Source organism: Esox lucius, chromosome 18 (assembly GCF_011004845.1).
Source record: "Esox lucius isolate fEsoLuc1 chromosome 18, fEsoLuc1.pri, whole genome shotgun sequence".
Lineage (NCBI taxonomy): Eukaryota > Metazoa > Chordata > Actinopteri > Esociformes > Esocidae > Esox > Esox lucius.
Genome location: NC_047586.1, coordinates 12,282,613 through 12,301,993, shown reverse-complemented (window position 1 = coordinate 12,301,993; position 19,381 = coordinate 12,282,613). Strand labels below are relative to the sequence as shown.

Below are 19,381 nucleotides of genomic sequence, written 5' to 3'. Positions count from 1 at the left end.
TTAGTAAAACATTTTTTCATCACCACATGGTTGTTGGGCAATTACGTTTTACATTTACGTTTCAGTGACTAAGTCCAAAAAACCTGATCTGTGGGAATATCTTCAGATGTCTTCGGATGAAGAAATCACAATGTGATACTCTTCCAGGTATTCCTACCAGCAGCTCTGTTTTTACTAGGAACTGTGCCAATCATGAAAGATAATGAGGCAGAAAGATACTGTTCTAACATGCCCTTTGGGGTCAAAAGCTCTGTTGTGATTTCTCCAGAGATAGTGGAAATATCTTAATGAAAGATTTCGGCAGTGATCAGTCTTCTTGGGTATGATTCTACCAGCTTTATACACCTGGGTAGTTTCTCCCATTCTTCCTTGTAGATCCTCTCAACCTCTGTCAGATTAGATGGGGAGAATCAGTGAACTGGGATCTTCAGGGATCCCCACAGAGGTTCAGTTCGGTTCAGGTCCGGGCTTTGGTTAGGTGATTTAAGGACATTCACAGACTTGTCCCAAAGCTACCCCAGCGTTGTCTTGGCTTTGTGTGCTTTGAGTCGTTGTCATGATGAAAGATTTAATCTTCCCAACAACCTAAGGTCCTGTCCACTCTTGATCTGGTTCTCTTCAAGGACCTCTCTGTATTTTTCTCTGTTCATCTTTCCCCCAGTCCCTGCCACTGAGAAGCATCCCTATTTCATGACACTCCACCATAGGAATTGTATTAGGCTGGTGATCAGTGGTACCCAATTTTCACCAGACCTGTGATCGTTTTATTAAGGTTATTTTTCCCACTCCGAGTCCTTCGGGTGGCATGTCATATGACTTTTACTCAGCTGTGGCTTCTGTCTAGCCACTCTACCATAAAAGCCTGATTGATGAGCGTGCTATATCCAAAGTCCAGACAACTTTCAATGCCATAGTAGTTTTTTTTTAATAACCTTACTCAGCTCTTATTAAGTCTGAGGTGAATGTAGGGTTCCTTTTGACATGTACTGTGAAGTGTGGGACCTCACTTAGACAATTGTGTGCCTTTAAATCCATTGACACTGCCAGAGGTGGACTTCAGTTTCTAGAGACAAACTCAAGAACGATCGAAGGACACAGGATGCACCTGAACACTGTTTTGAGAGTTGTGGCAAATGGTCTGACTTGAGACACTTGTATTTTGTATATTTAATAAATTGGCACACATTTTTTAAAAACATGTTAAGAAATGTTAAATTGCGTCTATAACACCTAAATGTGGAGAAAGACGGGGTCTGAATACTTTCCAAAGGCAATTCTACATGGCGTAGTGCATACATTATGAGGACCTGTTTTGACTCAACTGCGTCACTTTTACAACCAGTGGCCAAAAACCCCGGAGTGCATCTTTAAGTACAGTTGTTTAGTTCGGGCCATGGTAGCTAATCTCTCTTTGAGAATGGCTTTACTCAGAGATTAGAAAGAAGAATTCTCAATGCTGTTTCTATGGGGACTCCCCAGTCACAGCTGATCTGATGTTGCCATGAGCTACCAGATAGAGTAAGCTACTCTTGTTCTAGCTGCTAATCCACTTAACTCTATATATGTACAGCAGAGACACACACACACACACACACACACACACACGTGCAGACACAAAGCGTAGGGAGTATTAGAATCAAGTAATTCATAAAAATGTATATTAAAGTTATTGGAATACCCTGTGTGAGGACTTTTCCCAACAAGTTTATGCAAACTAAAGGTTCTTGCTTTACACTACACCTGTATCTACAATGAGATTGTATTGGGTTATAGCCTTAGATAATGTAAAGGGGCATTTCGTTTTTTGCAGTTGCTCTTGCAGACCAGAGTACATCATTAGCGACAGGTATTGGTCACCTTGATGATTCGTGGTGACCATGATCTCATACACATGGAACCATTAGCACCTATAGGCCTTTTCAATGTCCCTTCACTTAGTGTTTCACTGCTGTTGCTTGATAAGTACTGTCGAATGTGGTTTAGTAACTCAAATTTAATCTAATTTTGTAATTATTTATGATGTTGCTGAAGTGACACAGAGCAGCCGTTGCACATATAGTGAATATCTTAGAATTCAAGAGGCAGGATTTTAAAAAAAAGCAGCATATGTAGTCTAAGAATAAAGATAATTTTATTCAGGCTGTATGTATTTTTTTCTTGCCTCCTTTATTGGGCAAAAAATACCAGGAAATCTGTTCCCAAATATTCTCACCTTGAAATATTCTCACGCGGAGTACTGTAGCCCAATGTAGCCTTATAGATGTTTACAATGGTTCTGTTATTGTGGAGTACCAACTATATCCTGGGATTCTTGCAGTCGATTTTCAGTATATCCAAAACATTTTATTCTAGACGGACCATCATCTCAATCTAGGAATTCTCTGCCTAGACCTGAATGTAATCCAGGGCCCCTGGTTTACACCTTTATTGAATTGCATTGTAATTGCACCAGTAATTGCATTATAGTATTGTATAGGACATTCTAGAGACACATTATATGAATAAACGGTATGATAAATTAGTTCGATGAAATCCCATTGGACATCCTATGAAAAGTACCCTGGTGTGTCTGTTCAGTATGTCACGTCCCTGGGCGCACCACTGATGAGGGAGTTCCCTTTGTAGAGAGGTCTGGGGCCGGACTCTCCTTGTCCCTCTCCCCCCTCAGACAGCCTCGCTCCATGGCTTCTACCTCTCTCTCTTTGGCCCGCGCTGGGGGATCCGATGACGTCACGCACCAAACACACTGTCACATAGGCTACTCTCTCCATCTCTCTTCCTCTCTCTCTCTCTCTCTCCCCCTTAGCTTTTCTATTCTGGGAAGTGGTGCTAGGAATAAACCTTGTTTCTCCTGAACGCAACACCCTCTCTATAGCTTCGGTGTCTTCTCAAAATCCAATCGAAGAGGATTTCTTTACTCACAACTTTAAATTTTGTAGCAGCATGGCTTCAAAATAGTCGTACAGAAGTCGACCGTTGCCAATTGTGCCCTTTCTTATGTTACATTTTTCACTTTGAGTCTTAGACAGTTTTATCCGTTAGTAAGCGAAGTTGCAAGAGCGTTGTCATAGGTTGACATTCTCTGGGATGTTACTGGACGTGGGTTTTGCACCGCACTTCAAATGTGACACGGTAAGCCACTAAGTAGACATTGACAGTTGACTTCTTCGTAAAACGTTGTTGTTTTGTAACGAAAAATATATCGTCTTTGTTCGGTTTATTACTACAGCTATGGGGAATACCCAGTGCTTGCATGCAGATTAGGAATGTTGCGTAATATCCTAAGGAATTTGCACTGCCAATGCAGCGGGCGTACGGCTTGTAGCCTATATCTAGGAAGCTTGATTCATGGCAGAGGGGTAGTGTTTCTCTTTCTCTGCGGAATAGTCAAGTCCATCCACCTTTCTCTGTCTTTGTCAAATATAGTCTACATGTTGTCTGTTATTTGGGTTTTGTTGACTGTCTGTAATTCTATGTGCATCGTATGTTTCTGTTTGCTTGGACGTGTGTCTGTGAGAGGGATAGTGGGTGGTACGCTGGCTCGTTCCGGGAATGTTCCATGACGTGTTCGCCGTCAAGATTGGGGCCCGTCAAGGGGGTTCTCAGCCCACGGCCGCTATTTGTTACAGTGCTTTTTCTGGTGAGAACAGTATTATCATGAAATAAATATGTTGGTTTTTGGTTCGCAAGTTAGGCTTTACCACATGCACCAATTTATTCAACTTACGCCAATGCACAGAGCTAGGGATGTTAAAAGTGATACTTTTGTTTTCTACCTTTTTTGTTTAGTTTCGAAGTTTGTGTGTTTTACTCCCAAACGTTTGTGCAATATGCATTACTATCATAATATGATCCTTAATGGTCGATTATTATAATACTTCAAAGGCTTTTTATGGAAAGGTAGCCTGATGATAAGAGACCTTGCCTATATTATCAGTCAACATAATTATTATTTGTTTTTGTTAAACTTCCCTCCTGGCTCCTTTGGCTATTTTCCTTTTGCCTATGTGATAGTGCTTGTCTTATTAACCTTGGAGTCTTGCATACTATATCTTTCATCTTTCATTTTGATATCTTAGGTTGCTTTAAAGCAGATATTATACAATTCAGTCCCATCACTGTATTTAGCCATTGTCGAGCATTTTCTGACCATGAACGGATATTCAGGTTAGACACCCCTAGCCATTGGCAATGGAGTGACATTGTGAATAACCATCAAACACTGGGAATGAATTTTACAAGGCCAACCTACATGCTGTCCTGTACCATCTGTCCCCCAGCCTGGATGGAGAGGACTGGGATATATTAGTTCATACCGCACACACATTGTAGTGTGCCTTTCGCTGCATCAGCAACCTCATTGTGAGAGCAGGGTGGTTATGTTGTGAGCCTGGAATACAGAAGGTTATCTGTGGGGTATTGCGCAGCCTTACAATGGCCACTGTAAGCATTGGATTTCTACTCATTGTGTATGGACAGTTTCTGGTATTGTGCCTCTGGTGAGGGAGTTGGCCTATTTATTTCAGCTCTAGTGTACACTCACCTGTCAAAGTCAGGCCTGTAATAGGCTTTCCTGTACTCTACAGAGACACTGTGGATCATTTGACACAAGCAGGTTAATGATCCAGTCACACCTTCAGTGTCGGCGTAAATAAAGAGTAAGCTACTATCCCTCACTGCTGATGAACTATGGCCTTGAAAACACCCAGAACAAACAGCCTGGAAACATCGGATCCACTTTGTACCTCTGTGGAAGATTCATTCTCGCCTCCTAGTTTCAAAGAATGAACCGTGCAACACATTTAATGACTTGGTACCCCAGAGAGGGAACCGTTGGGTGCGGAAAGACTGCGATGCCTGAAGTGTCCTGTCGCTAGTGGCTCGGCATGTTCCTCTAGTGTATACAGCATATCTGGTTAAGAAGACTGAGCTGCTAGGGTATTACCTGGCTCCCAAGTGTCTCCGCTTCTCTGTCACCGCTCAGTGATTGGTGGATGACTGTGACTCACGCCTGAGCCGTGTCTGGCCTTGTCATCGGAATCATCTTGCTGTCTCTGTCCTCTCTAACCTCTGTCTGTTGTCCCACACCCCAATCCCTACGGGGATTCCCACATAATCCCGAATGAGATTACACAAGGTATATTGAGAAAATGTTTTTGTGCGTCTGTGTGTGTGTGTGTGTGTGTGTGTGTGTGTGTGTGTGTGTATACAGTTTATGTGCGTGAGGAAGGGACCATTTTTATTCTGCTTCTGATTATGAGAAGAGTGATTCAAATTGCATTAAATGAGTTATTTGGATTCCGATGTCCAAGCACCTGGATGACCTTCAGACTAATCCGATACCTTTGATCTCATTGTGTTTGTTTTGTGGTGGATCCAAATGGCGTATTCACATGTATGCATCATTTGGACTGTGTGGTTGGTTGTGCAATTTTTGGGTTTGTTTATATTTTGAGACCGTTGATCCAATGTGTACTGCAATGGTAGGTCTGTGGTGTGGCCTGGATTTTGCTTGAAATTGTGTTCACTAAACAATGCATCCAGACACCTGTGTCCTACATCTGAAACGCATGAAACTCTGAAAATAGCACCTCTGCACAAAAAGAAGCCTGAGCTTGACTCCAAAATCCAAATCGTGTTATCACAGTAACAGAAACAGCACTGACACGGATGACTCGGTGTTCAGGCTCCCCCTCTGGGCTATCTCAAGGCATTTTTGTATGTGTGTGTGTGTGTGTGTGTGTGTGTTTGTGTGAAAGAGTGTATGCAATCTCCAGCAGTGTGTGTGTGTTCCACATCACAGCTCTTGGGCCCCAGAGGTAAGGTGAGAGGTCCTGAGAGGGGACCGTTGAATTATTCAGCTGTGTCGCCGGGACCCACTACTCCCTGCACAGCAGGGCTTAATGGACTGACTGGGCTCAGTGTCTCACCCTGCTAAACACTCACCCAGCACTGTGGTTTCCTCTATTAGATGCACGTGTGCACCTGCAGAGCTAAAGGAGGGGGTGGCGGGGTTACAGGGGGTTACAGGGGGTGCTAAGTAGCGCTGACTACAGCTCCCCCGGAGTGCAGTGGATGATGGAGGAAACGGCAATGATAACCAGGGGCTCTTTCTCTCTCTCTCTCTCTCTCTCTCTCTCTCTCTCTCTCTCTCTCTCTCTCTCTCTCTCTCTCTCTCTCTCTCTCTCTCTCTCTCTCTCTCTCTCTTTCTTTTCTTTTTCTTTTCTTTTTTTGTCTCTCTCTCTCTCTTTTTTTCTTTTCTTTGTCGCTCTCTCTTTCTCTTTTTTTCTTTGTCTCTTTCTTTGTCTCTCTCTCTCTCTCTCTCTGTCTTTCTGTCCCTAGCTCTGTATCTCATTCTGTCTTTATCTATGTGTCTGTTTTCGTTTCAGTCTGTCTCTCTCTCTCTGTCTGTTTCCGTTTCAGTCTGTCTGCCTCTCCGTCTCCCTCTACAAGGATGCTTTGTTCCGTTAGCGCGGACCTAAATGTGCCTCCTTTGGCCCACATCAGGTGTTGTGTCGACGATGTTTTCACAAGTACTACTCGGACGGGCGTCTGGAGAATATGCCCTCCGACAGCTTAATAGTTAGTGGTGGAGGCAAATGGCCAAAGTAAGAACCTTGATAACATCTGCACCTGTGCACTAGGCTGTACCCCAGTGGAAAGACATAGCAGGCTGTCCAAGGCTGACGGAAGCAAGAATGTCTTTACATTTACAAGAGAGAAAAGAAAGAATTACTAAATACAGTCATAAGAAGGAAATATTTTATATGCCTACTATGTTATTCTCTTGTTTCTTGTTACAGACTTTCCTTGGACAAAAAAGGGAAAGCCCTGAGCACATCTAATTGTAGATTCCTGCCCTATTATTGCATTTCCTTCATTGTCATTTTGTCTGAATAAAGAGGTGATTTATGGTGCAGTTGACACCTATCTGGGCATCAGAGATGACAGGCCTAGGGTGTCTGGATGGGGCTATTCACAGCTGAGTAATGACTCTCTTCTTCGCATGTTGCCAGGCCCTGGTAGAGCCACACACACACACACACACACACACACACGATCACACAGGGGCTATGTGTCTTCTAAATGTGAACCCGTGTCATCGGAGCAGGACATGGGTACTTAGGAAGGAGAGGAGCTGCAGCCGAGGCTCATTGTGACAGAGAGTAAACACACGGAGTTGTCTTTGTGTTTGTCCTCCTCCTGCTACTCCTCCTCCTCGGGTGTGTTTCCTCCGCCGGCTGTGACTATGCCCCGGAGGAGTGTGAACGCTTTGTGACGTCCTCGCAAGTCGCTCGCCTCTGCTGCACAACAGGAAACACTCACGGCCTCCCTCCTTCCTGCTCTCAGAAAGAGGTAGTGTCTCTCTCTCTCTCTCTCTCTCTCTCTCTCTCTCTCCCCGTCTCGCCCGCTTTCTTTCTTTTCTCTCGCTTTCTGCAGTGTTAGAACCAGCTGAGACACACTTTCATGTACGCACTCTGCCGGCCAGCAGACCCTCCTGGAGTGTCACTGGCTCGATTGATGCCTCCTCCGCTTCTAGCCAACCAATCAAATCACAGCTGCTTATGCTCAAGAAATATGCTCCTTTTTTTTTCTTTTTTTTTTTTCTCTTGCTCTGCTCCCGCCTCTGAGCATCAAGCAATGCTAGAGGCAGAGAGTGAGCGGGCGAGCTAAAGAGAGAGAGCGAGAGAGAGGGCTGCGGACGGTAGAAGGGAATAGCTACTCTTCTCAAAGCCGTTTGAGCGGCGCTTGTAGAGGCTTGTTGGACTGGGACGGTGAGGCTGTGATTTCTAAACCCACCCCCCCCCCCTCCCCCCCTATGCTCACCCCTAAAGCTCCCGTCGCCGGAGGGATGCAGAGGACTCTGTGTCAGGTGGGCTGACTGGGGGGGCTCTGCTAAATACTATCAAGGAAGGTAGCGGGCGCTACAAAGAGCTCCTGTCACCTGCCTCTCGTCAGTGTAGTGGGTGTGGTGACATCAGTGGGACTGTGTCGGACAGGACAGAGGACAGACGAGGGCTTGGAGTCTCTCTCGGGCATCGCAGTAGAGGCTCCACTACGCCACCTGAAGGGAAAAGGGCACTGTAGCAGGCTGACAAGCACAGAGACACAGGGAAAAAGAGCGGGGAGAAACGGTTCCCTGTTGACTTTCAGCAAGAATATATACCAAGAACTTAAAGTGCTGTTTTATTGAACACGTTCGCCGTGTCGGTCTGTTTGTTGCCTTTGTGTGTGGTCGTGCATGTTTAGTCTCCAGCCTGTACATTGCTGACAGCCTGTCTCTCTCTCCTGATCTCAGGGTGTGTGAAGCGGGTGTGTGCCTGGATAAGTTTGCCAGGGCTACCAGGGAAACGAAGTCTGACAAATCCTGAGGTATGTTCCCATACTACGCTCTGCTCAGTGGGGTCTAATGTAGCGTATCTTCACTGTACTCTTGTATCTGTCTGTACTGTACTTCACTGTTTCCTTCCTTCCTGTATACATCTCTGTTCAGCCATTTCCATCTGTCAGTGTTTCACAATACACAAGCTACATCATTGGAGCCCTGCTATAGACGTGACCATACCAATTCCTGTCTGAAATGTTGGGATCTTTTAAGGGAACCAGTGAAGCAGTTTCTCCTTTTCTGCATACTATCCATCGTTAAGGGGTAAAACTGTGGTCCCTTTGTCTGTTTTTGATAGTAATCATTGAATGAGGCGTTATGTAGTCATTTTCTAGAATTATTCTCAATGTCACAGCTGAATACCATGGTAACCAGTTCTAATCTTTTGCCAAGGGTATATTATTCAAAATGTAGGATGTTTTTTGTGTGTGCTTTTCCCCCCCCCATTAACCCATATGTTCCTGTCACAGGACTAATTTAGTTGCAATTATTTCCACACAATGGGCTTGATAGAAGGAGCAGCCTGTATGAGATAATGTGTACTGCCGGCAACGTGCAGCAATGTAGCCTTTCAAGGTTTATCGAGGTTTAAAGAGTTGCCTTCTACCTTCAGTCAACCGTGTTACACCGATCCTGTCTGACAGGCTGACTCTGTGAAGGACAGTTTTAAATCTTTTCTTTTGGCTTGACATCGTTGTCCCCGTCTTCTTCGGTCTCCCTTTCTGTCTTGTCTCTTTATCTCTGTCTCCTACTGCCCTTTGTATATCTTGTTGCGTGTGCCCTGCGATGTAGTGCGTTTCGGCCGCCGCTCAGTTCTTTGACTGACTGGGTCTCTCTTGGCATAGCTGGAGACAGAAATAAACATGTAAAACGCTGATAACCATCACTCCCTGTGAAGAGAACGAAAGTGAGTGAGTGAGTGAGTGTGTGTGTGTGTGTGTGTGTGTGTGTGTGTGTGTGTGTGTGTGTGTGTGTGTGTGAGTGCGCGCACCCCACTCAGTCGTCAGTGTTAGTGTGTGAATGTCATCGTCTTGTCATCCTGACTCTAACACACAGGAAGTGGGAGGGAAGGTGTGGGGGTGCGACAGTGCTGCTGTGGCGGTGAACTGGGGTGCCGAGCCTGGCAGTGCCAGCGTAGGTGGGTAGGCTAACGAGGGCACAGCCCGGGAGAAACTTCAGAAATTGCACAACTTGAGTGGCAAGCTGCACAACAACAAGGTATTCCTTCTCTTAAGAGGAGCGCTTTCCACTTGAAATGAATATACTGTATATGTATTGAGAGCTATTAGAGAACTCAATACTATATCTATACGTTTTAAGGTGCAGTTTTTTTTTTATGTTACGCTTTTCTGAGACATTGGGGAAGCGAGGAGACAATGTGCTGAAGTAGCTGTCGAATGGTTTCAAACCCTTCATGTGCTGGACCTCGCTGGGACACTAAATATTATTTCAAAACAATTAGTTTTATTTCTGGGGACTGATGGTTTGATTTGTTTTGTACTGTACAATAGAGTATAGTATACTCCGGTTTGGTTACTGTTTATTTATTTTGAAAACACAGTTGCATTAAGTGCTTAAGTGGTTAAAAAGGAATTTGTAATTTTGTCTCTTGTCGACTTGGGATCTGTTATGATGCAATGTTAATGTGCTGCCGAGCTCTATTTATCTAAGCACCGGAGTAGAGCATTCCAATTGTTGTTTCATCCTCTAATTGGAGATGCAAGCAGCCCCGTGGCCTGTGAGATCCAAAATGGCTGCCGGCCAGGAAGTACTGTAAGCCGAGCAGCAGTAGCTGTCTACAGCTGGCGGAGGATTTTGGGGGTGCATCTGAAGATGTTGGTGGACTGAGATTCATGGTGTTTCGGGAGGGAAGATATCAAACATCCATGGGGAATAGGTTCTCTTGTGTTGAGGTTCTTTTCCTTTCCAATGGAAAATAGTTTCCATGGGTATTCAGTGTTGTCGAGCCAAAGCCCTCCCACAGAGCCCCAATGGACTGTCACACAAAAATGGGGTGACCTTAAAGTGTGGTCATTCTTTTACACATGGTACAGTAACATTCATATTATCACGCCAACCTTTTAGCAATACCTTGTCTTTTGTTATTGTTTTCCAACCACCAACCCACAAAGGTTTATTTATTCCTGGACAGCGCTCGCGTTGTACTAGTGAAAATCGTGTCCCCCAGGGGTTTCCTTCTGCTGTTGTACAGCCATATTGCTGCTTATAAGTCGGCCATGGCTCCATAGCCCTGGGCTTTCCAAGCCCACCCGAGGTGGCCAGGCACGGACCCTCAAGGCTCACTGGAGGGAGGACCGAAGTCACGCTGGTGCATGCCCCCGATCAATATGGACTGGAGTATGTGTACTGTGGAGTCTTATCCCCATAGGAGAGGATCATAAGGCCAGACTGCCACAGCTTTGCTCTTCCCTTTGGCCGTGTGAGTATGTTTCTGCATCTAGAGCCGAGCAGGCATCCAGAGGTGGAGGTGGCTCTGCTCAGTGGCCCGTCATGCAATGCCCTTGAGTTGTGTCCTGTCACCGTGTGTCATGCTGCCTCGGGCCCAGGCCGATCGTCTCAGGGGTCTGCCCAGGCTGGGGTGAGGTCGGTGCTGCCAGCCTGGATTCTTCCCTGGTAAATCCATGGCCATAATGAGCCGTCAGCTCCCTGCTGGCTGGGGCCAGTTCCCTTGTCCCTAATGGACAGCTGTTTAGATACATCATGTTGCGTTTGTGGGATGACCGCAATATATACACAAAGACCTTCTAGGTGAGTAGGTGTGGGAAAACAAACAGGGTTAGACATGAGACCTCTGGCCTAGTTTGATTTGGTTGGATGTGTGTGTGTGTGTGTGGGTGTGGGTGACGGGGGGTGGGTTGTGTGTGTGTGTGTGTGTTTGTGCTTCATTGAAGCTCAGACTTTAAGGCTCTGAGGAGCAACTATAGTAATGCACTTACTAAGTAATGAGCCTGAGCCCCCATGGAAGTCCTCCCTGGCCTCCTCCCTGGCCTCCTCCCTGGCCTCCTCCCTGGCCTCCTCCCTGGCCTCTATAGGACAGCCAAGCCTGGGAGAAGTCTAGCCAGCACTGTGACTGGGCTGTCATTAGGGTGTACGGCTAGCTTTGAGCAGCGTCACTGCCATAATCCACCACTAGAGAAACACAAAACCTAAACAATCCATCTCTCTCAACATCTGAAATGACAGAGTCCTCTCCAAGGAAAACACACAGCCATATTAATGAGTGGCCAAAGAAAATGGCTGGCCACTTTTTGAACCACTGCAGGGATTCCAGAAGCTTGTGAGGGGAGAGGAAACATAGAAGAGCACTATTGGTTAGCATGGTATTGGCTTGGACTCAAGCTGCTGGCGTGGTAGACAATAGACAGAGAAATAGAACTCTAAAGTAGAAACACACATTCTGTTACTATGGGAACCCTCTGAGCTGTGCTTTGTCCTCGACGGAATCAGATTGAGAGTGTAACAGTATGGACGACTCTCACTGATGGTGGAGAGGAGGGAGGTGTTTTGCTGGAGAAGGCTGTGGCCAAATACTCTCCCTCCGGGGGGGGAATCTAAATATGGCTGATAAGAATAAAGGCACATCTGATAGCCCGGCTGTCTTACATCTGCACAGCAGTGGCTGTTTCTAATGGAGGAACTCACCACCCCAGCACGTGGCGTTGAACATCCACGAACTGGACAGGTCGCTCACATCGGCCTGTCGGTCTTAGTCTACCCGTTCGTTGCCTGGCTACATTAAGGACTGCGAGGGGTTGGCCTTTGGATCCTGGCTGCCGCCGCCACCTAATCGTGTTTATTAATGAAGTGTGTTAACGAAGTTGAAACCCAGGTGTGGGCTAAGTGAGGGAGTCAATACGTGGGGGCACGGAGCTAGCTGTTGTCTGGGTGTCCATGACCATGTAGACTGGGACAGCAGCATGCCAGAGTGACATGCCGGTGTCGCTGGAGGTTTTCACTGAATGACACACACACACTCACACAAGCATCTATGCATTCAATTACACATGCACATTCAGGTGCAGATTCATAAGCATGCCACAGTCTTTGTATGGATTCATGTGTAGATAATTTAACCCTTTAAACTCATAGGACTATAAATAGGGCTAATGTGAAATGTTTGGTTACAGACGAAATGCGTATTCATAACTGTGGTGGAAATGTAAAGTTTGGATATCAGGCTGTGGGCACAACAGTTCCCCTGGCGCAATCCAAACATTACTCCATGTTACATGTTAAATTTTTTCCCCATTTGAAAATAGTTTATGTGCATTAAGTAAAATCTATAGGAATATTTCTGGGCAATGTGGAGGAGGTGCAAGTGTGGCGTCTGACAAAGCAATGACCAGGCTTTCAGGGTGAAGTCTAATGGGGCGTGAGTCTACAGTACTGGGTACAGTCATTTCAGTCAAAACAGGAATTTTAAAACTTAAAAGTATTTTTTTTTTGTGCGATCCTAGCTGTGTCATCGAGAAACGGATGCTCTCACACCTGTTCGGTTTTGAATGACTGTTGTTGTTTACCCAATCCAACTATTATAAATTATAAATTACAATCTAGGTCAGGCGGAACCTATGTGAAAGCTTGTACTATTACAGGACTAGCTAATTTGTCATTTACTATTTTAGGCTTTCACAAGGATATTCAGAGAAACATAATTTTGGTGACAAGTGCATTCGGGTCTGTATTCTACACTGATTTAACAAAGCTGCCTGTTCTGTTGAGGAGCAACCCAGGGACTGACGCCCGGCCCACTTTACATCACACAGGCCTCATAAACGTTGGCCCGGGACGTATTGTTCGTGACCTGAAGTGTTTGCCGTGCTTTTATGACATGATAAAAGTTGTGTTCATGATATCACCATTGATTTGTCATTCAAAGAAAAATGTTCGTGTTCAAAGTTTGCCTCGCTCTGACACATTCTGTTACGTAAAGATTTCCCAATTAGAGGGAGGGACTGGTGCAGTGACTTGTGAAACACAGTGATCAATTTCTGATGAGCCTTTTCTGAGCTATGAGGTCATGTAAAGTACAGCATGTTGCCGTACAGCCAATAGCATGGCCAAGGGTGGGAACCACTTACCAGTAAACAAGCTGTACATTTAAAACTCACATGAGCGAACAGACATTATCTGTAAACCATCTATATTAGCAGACATTATCTGTTAACCATCTATATTAGCATCATTTCAACTCTGTCTATTTAAATATAATGTGTATTTATGTGCACTCGTGCCTACACACACACACATCACATCACACGGACACACACCCACAAACAAACCCAAAACTACCACAGCACCGCAATCCGCAGGAGCCGGGAACCCGGGACAGATATATTAGGCTGTGGATCGGTGGCACGCCAGACTCCACATAAATCTGCATTAATAAATAAGGCTGTACCGTAGTTCCCTCGGCCGTCACAGGCCTGCAGAGCAGTGTCGTCGTCGTCCCCCCATTCATGTATTTCATTATATTCACTGTCTTCATACGCTGTCGTCTTAATTCCTCATCCTGTGCTTGTGTGCGCGCGTACCTATGTGTTTATGATGTGACCAGGTGCCAGTGTCTGTCTTAGGATGTCCTGGTTTCAAAGGTGGGATCTTACCCGCCTTTTGCTAACCTGCCCTCTTCTCTGCCCAACATTCCCAGACCCGTCTTACTGACTGTATGCGACACAATTAAACATGTTGCACAAGCCAATAGCAGTCACCAAGTTCCCCTTGAATCCTTAGCTGTGCCACTTCTATAGTGTTGTGTCTTTGATGCATGTCCTGCCCCCCCCCACTTGACCTCCAGTGACCACCATGGACCACAACATGATATACAATATATATACACACACACATTTAAGCTCACTTATGCTTACACACCCAGATGACATAGAGAAGATGCATTATGCTTTATACTGGGCTGTTTTAGCCCTGCATGGTTTTTAAATAGGTGGTGGACCAGGTAATTCAATCCTGTTTTGTTGATTTAATTTCTGCTTCCATTCTTGTGTCAGGACTGACATTATCTGATTACATGATTCTCCATACACTTCAACAAATTGCTTTTAGAAAGCATTTTAACGTCTGTACAAGTTTTCTTTAACAAAGAATACCCTTTGTGGAGACCTTTGACTTCAGTCATATTATTTGCTGTAGTATCTGATCCGCATCTTCTGGAGGATAGAACTGGAAACTTTAAAACTCCTTACTCTCTGTCTACAAGCTGTTGGTTTCGCACTTTAAACATCAATACACTCCATCTATTCACAGGCATTTTACTTTCACTTTTGAGTCATTTAGCAGACGCTCTCATCCAGAGCAACTTGCAGCAGTGAGTGCACACATTTGTTCTGGCCCATTAGGGGAATCAAACCCACAACCCTGGATTTCCCAGCACCATGTCCTTGCCAAGTGAGCTATGTTAAACCCATGCTTCTTTTTTGTCTTTCTACTCCGTCTACAGTCAGGAAGATACTGATAGGACCCACAAACATGCACACACTTGCAAACACTGGCATGCACACATACACACGGACGTGCACAAAAACGCACGCACACACATGCCATTCTATTTCCCTTTAGTGGAAGGGAGATAACAGAGCAACTTCATTTGAATAGCATGGATTGAAGCGTCACTGAGCACCCGTTTTGTTCCCTTTTCCTGTAGTTACCCAGAAGTCCTTGGGCAAGCTTTGTGTCCGTAGTCAAAGCACATGGAAAACAGCGTTTGGACATGAGGAAACGTGTGGCGCTGCGGCTCAGTACAGTGAAAGCATAACAAGGTATGATTTCGTTTCCTCTTCTTTCTCTTCATCACAAATGCAAATGATGCACTCGCAAACACGGCTCTGCAAGCCGCGCATACTTCCTGTTTTGGGAAATGCACAGATGTTGTCGATGGTGTGGATTGGTTGGTCCGGATGAAAGAGGTAGGGCAAGGGTTAGAAGGGCTGGGTCACCCAGGACTACCCTCTGCCTCCTCTCTTCACACATTGGCTCCTGTGAAAAGGCCCTGTTTACCTGGAGCTCTCCGCTATGGTCTTAATGTAGGTATTCTGAGGAGCTTAGTTCCACCAATGTTCTGGCCAGGTTGTGACCCCCCCCCCCCCCCTTCACATCTTGGCCAGTCTGAGTTTCTTGGTGAGAAGATGAGACAGTATGCTGGCTCAGGGGGATGACGACACCAGACCGGGCAGGGGTGATCAGGTATATGCTGGTTCAGGGGATGACTAAACCAGCCCGGGCAGGGATGATGCTCAGCAGACTTTGTTCGCCCTAGTCAGCCAGTGAGTCCTTCAAGCCCCCTTCTATCTGTCCCCCCTGGACCCCCGCCACACCACAAAGGCTTCCTCATCTCACACCTGTTCTTCACTGTAACTGTGATCCTGTTCCCGTCCCTCCAACATCCCTGTCTGGTCCTCCTCCAATAGCCTCTCAGCACGGAGCTCCCCGCCAAAGAGCAAGATGGCATGGACGCATGAAGTATGCTAGACTTACAGTAGATGGACAGATAGAGAGACAGACAGATAGCCATTGGCCTTTAGAACGTTAGACTGGGCCGGTTTCACTGCTCTGTCATACAGTGTCTGCCTGGGATTATTGTAGCGGCTAGCGATTAGCATCACTTCCTGCCAAACATGAGGGGTGAATATGGAGACAGGCTGCTGGAGGAAGCTGCCCCGATAATAAATGGGTTGTCTTTGAGAGGAAGGGAGGGGGAGGGAGAGTGAGGAGGGGAGCGAATGGGGTTAGGCACTCTCTCTCTTCTTTACCCCTCGCTCCCTCCTCTCTTCCCTCCCACTCTCGCTCCTTCCCCCTCTCCTTTGCCATGGCAGAACAGGTGGCGAGCTCGCTGAAGCACCAGTTGGTCGCCGCGGAGCCCGCAGCTGTGCCAGGCGGTGACTAAAGCACTCCTTCACTACGCCCACGCTCTCAAAAGAGCAAATGGCAGGAGTGTCATTTGCTCTGCTCGCTGCGCGCTGACGGATGTCTGGGGACTGAGAAATGAGGGGCGGGCGGAAACGGGAGGATAGAGAAAAGGGGGAGGCGGGTACTGATGGAGGTATGTGATTTTCTAGGCAGGGATGGATTGAGGAAATGTGGAGAAGGGGAGAGAGAGGGAACGATAGATTAGCAGGTGACCAATTTCAGGCACTTAGATGTAAAAGATTAAAAGTGGTAATGGTTTGCTGTGCTCCTGGCTGATTGCCACCTTCCATCGTCGCCACTTCCTGCCAGTCTGTCTGCTTGCCTGTCTGCCTGCCTGCCTGTCTGTCCACCTACAGGGAAGGTTATTATTTTGTCCTGGGCACATTACGAAGCTCTTAGTTCTTTACATGGACACGTGGAGTGTGCCAGGCCACCAGTGTGTTAATATGTGCGGACGCTTTCTTATTGCTGTGTGTGTGTGTGTGTGTACGGATGTGTGACAGCCCTCCGGGTCAGAGCTTCCCGCTGAGGAGATGATCGAGTCTCTCTGACATTGCCACATTGACCCCCCCCCCCCCCCATCCCTGTGTGCTGTTAGAAGGCCCCTTGCTGTTTAACCTCCTTCAGATGGTCTCCACTGGACTATGGAGAGGGGGGAGAGCCTGTGATGTTGAGATGATGGGGAGATGGGATGACAGGCTGATGGGATGACACTCATCCCCTCTGCAATCAGGGACAGGAGCGACGGATGCGTCATATTTGATTAGTCAGCGTCGGCCACTCGTCGCGGAGCACTCCTTAAACACTTACCTCACAGCAGATTAAGATGTTTGTTTTCGTTTGGTTGGAGGGGAAGTGGGAGAGAGTAAGATGTGAGTTACCTCAACAACCAGAATGAAGATGGCGCACATTATCAGAACACTGAGCGGGCGCAATGTGATGGATAAATGAAAGGTTTACCTCCTTATTGCTGCATAAATACTCTAGGAGCTATGGTAAAACAAAGTGAGAGTTAAGATATCCTGAAGCTCAGAACCTGGTTTAGCTCACATAGCAACAACATGTCAGCTTCTTATGAAATGGTTACAGAGAAGCGACCCAGGGTAATCGTCCCTCTTCTCTCCCTGTGCTTGAACGTGCTTCTGTGCAGACTTGCGTACGTGTGTACATGCTCCCTCATGCTCTCTACCCAGGCCTGTTTCTCTGGCTCTGATATAATACCCTCTTCAGCTCTGAGCGGGGCTCCTCATATTGACATGTATGAGATGAGAGTGGCAGGGGATTGGGCTTCTCTATTAGCCCTCAGGATTAGCCAACGCTAGCTAGCTCCCATTACAGGCTGCCAAGGCATTAAAGAGAAATCCCTACATCATCAAAGTCTTCATCAATGAACCCAGAAAAACATGTTTTTGAATGTTGAATTTCAATGTTCACATTAAAACTTACAGCAAACAGTCAAAACAGTTTGACAAGTACATTTGGCCAACATTATTAACCACTGTGCCTGGGAATTGCCAGGGACATCATATCACTATATTTAGGTGGCGATGCGATTCTGTATGCATTGTGATTTCATTGCAATTATTTCCCTGAGTACAGTATGCATTTCCCTGAATACAGTATATTCGCTGCGGAAATCAGTCACAGAAATAAGCACTGAAAACAAGTTGGCACGCTAATTAAAAAATCTGATATTAAACAAGCTAACTAGTACTAGTGTAAAAACAATTTGGTCAAAACTATACAATCCATTATTAAACATAATATCTATATGGATGGGAACCGCATCGACACTTTCCCATTTCTTTAATCTGCTGCTCGCTAGCTGTTATTGCCACGATATCCCAGAATGAATCTTGACGTGTGCTTTTGATGAATTGTATGTGAGACGCACGCGTTTTGCATGTGATTTTAGCTGAGCCTCCTCCTCGTCTGGAGAGGTTGCCTTGCTCTATGAGTTATCATCCACCACAGACCCGAGCCCTTGATCACAGGTCTGGCGTTCTTCAGACGTCTTCAGTACAGTCTGCAGAATCTCCAGAGACGAGTTATGCTATGTCAGAGTTTCTGATGAATACCTCCCCGCGTCTCTCCCTACCCCACGCCCCTTCAAAAGCCCCAGCCGTTTGTCTCCAAAAACTGATCCTCTTCGTTGTCCTGTCAGCTCGCAGCGACACCCCAAAGACAATATTAGCTTAAAAGAAACGGTTCTTCTCGGCACGTGTCAGAATATCTAGCTCCGCTCTGAGGCTCTTCTTCGTGATCCGCCATCCTTTCAACTGGCGAGGCGAGGAGACGTCTAAAAGAGCGTTGTGATGTATTTGTTTAAACACCCTTTGCTGTGTTCCCCTGTTTGACACAGTAAACATAGTGGCTCTTTGTTGCCACCTGCAATCTGATCAGCCCAGTCTGACAAGCATAGTACGTGTGGCAGCAACACTTTACAAACACAGGTACTATTTCCCTGACAGCTCCAAACAACTCCCCTCAGCCTGATATTCAACCTATTTGTGAACATGAACTAGATATGAACATGAAAGCCAGTCAGATGTCAGTGTGTGCTGCCTGTCTGTGTTTTTAGCAGGCTTCCTATGCCTGGTCTCGTTAGGCATTGAAGTCATCTATAGTCTGTTCTATCTTGGTGGGCGCCAGTCAGACAGACATGTCACCACACGCTTTCTGACGTGGACTTCGTGTCATTTTAGCTGTCAATTTATCTGTCTCTGGGTCTGTGTTGTTCGGTGTATTTATAAACCAGGCTGGCCTGTTAGTAATGAATCTGCTCTTCAGTAGACATGTAGTAGCTCATGTTAAGTCTGTGTTCTGTGGACAGGATGAAGGGTGTTTGGAGCACATTGGAACAGTTGGGACCATCATGGCTTCCTCTCACTAGTCACCAGCTTTCCCTGATGCATCCTGCTACCCTCCAAACACTGATTTTGGGCTGAGCAGCAAAAGAGGTGCTGCCACTACAGACTCTTGCATGCGCGCACACACGCACACACGCACACACGCACACACTCACCACACTCTCACATCTTCTTTAGGTGGGCT

The 19,381-nt window shown here is 46.2% G+C and overlaps 1 protein-coding gene across 5 annotated transcripts in view; it reads left to right on the top strand.

The window, feature by feature from the left end:
• Window positions 1-2,841: 2,841 nt before the first annotated feature.
• Window positions 2,842-19,381, top strand: part of hivep2a (HIVEP zinc finger 2a) — an 80,165-nt gene continuing 63,625 nt past the window's right edge. For 2 of the 5 annotated variants that reach the window (XM_029114659.2, XM_010882585.5), the window contains exons 1-3: window positions 2,842-3,132; window positions 8,300-8,373; window positions 15,066-15,180. The gene's annotated coding sequence lies outside the window, so the exon portion shown is untranslated. Of the gene's footprint in view, window positions 3,133-7,653; window positions 7,776-7,820; window positions 7,874-8,299; window positions 8,374-15,065; window positions 15,181-19,381 lie in introns of those variants that run through there. The other 3 variants (XM_010882586.5, XM_020056112.3, XM_010882589.5) reach the window with 3 other exon arrangements.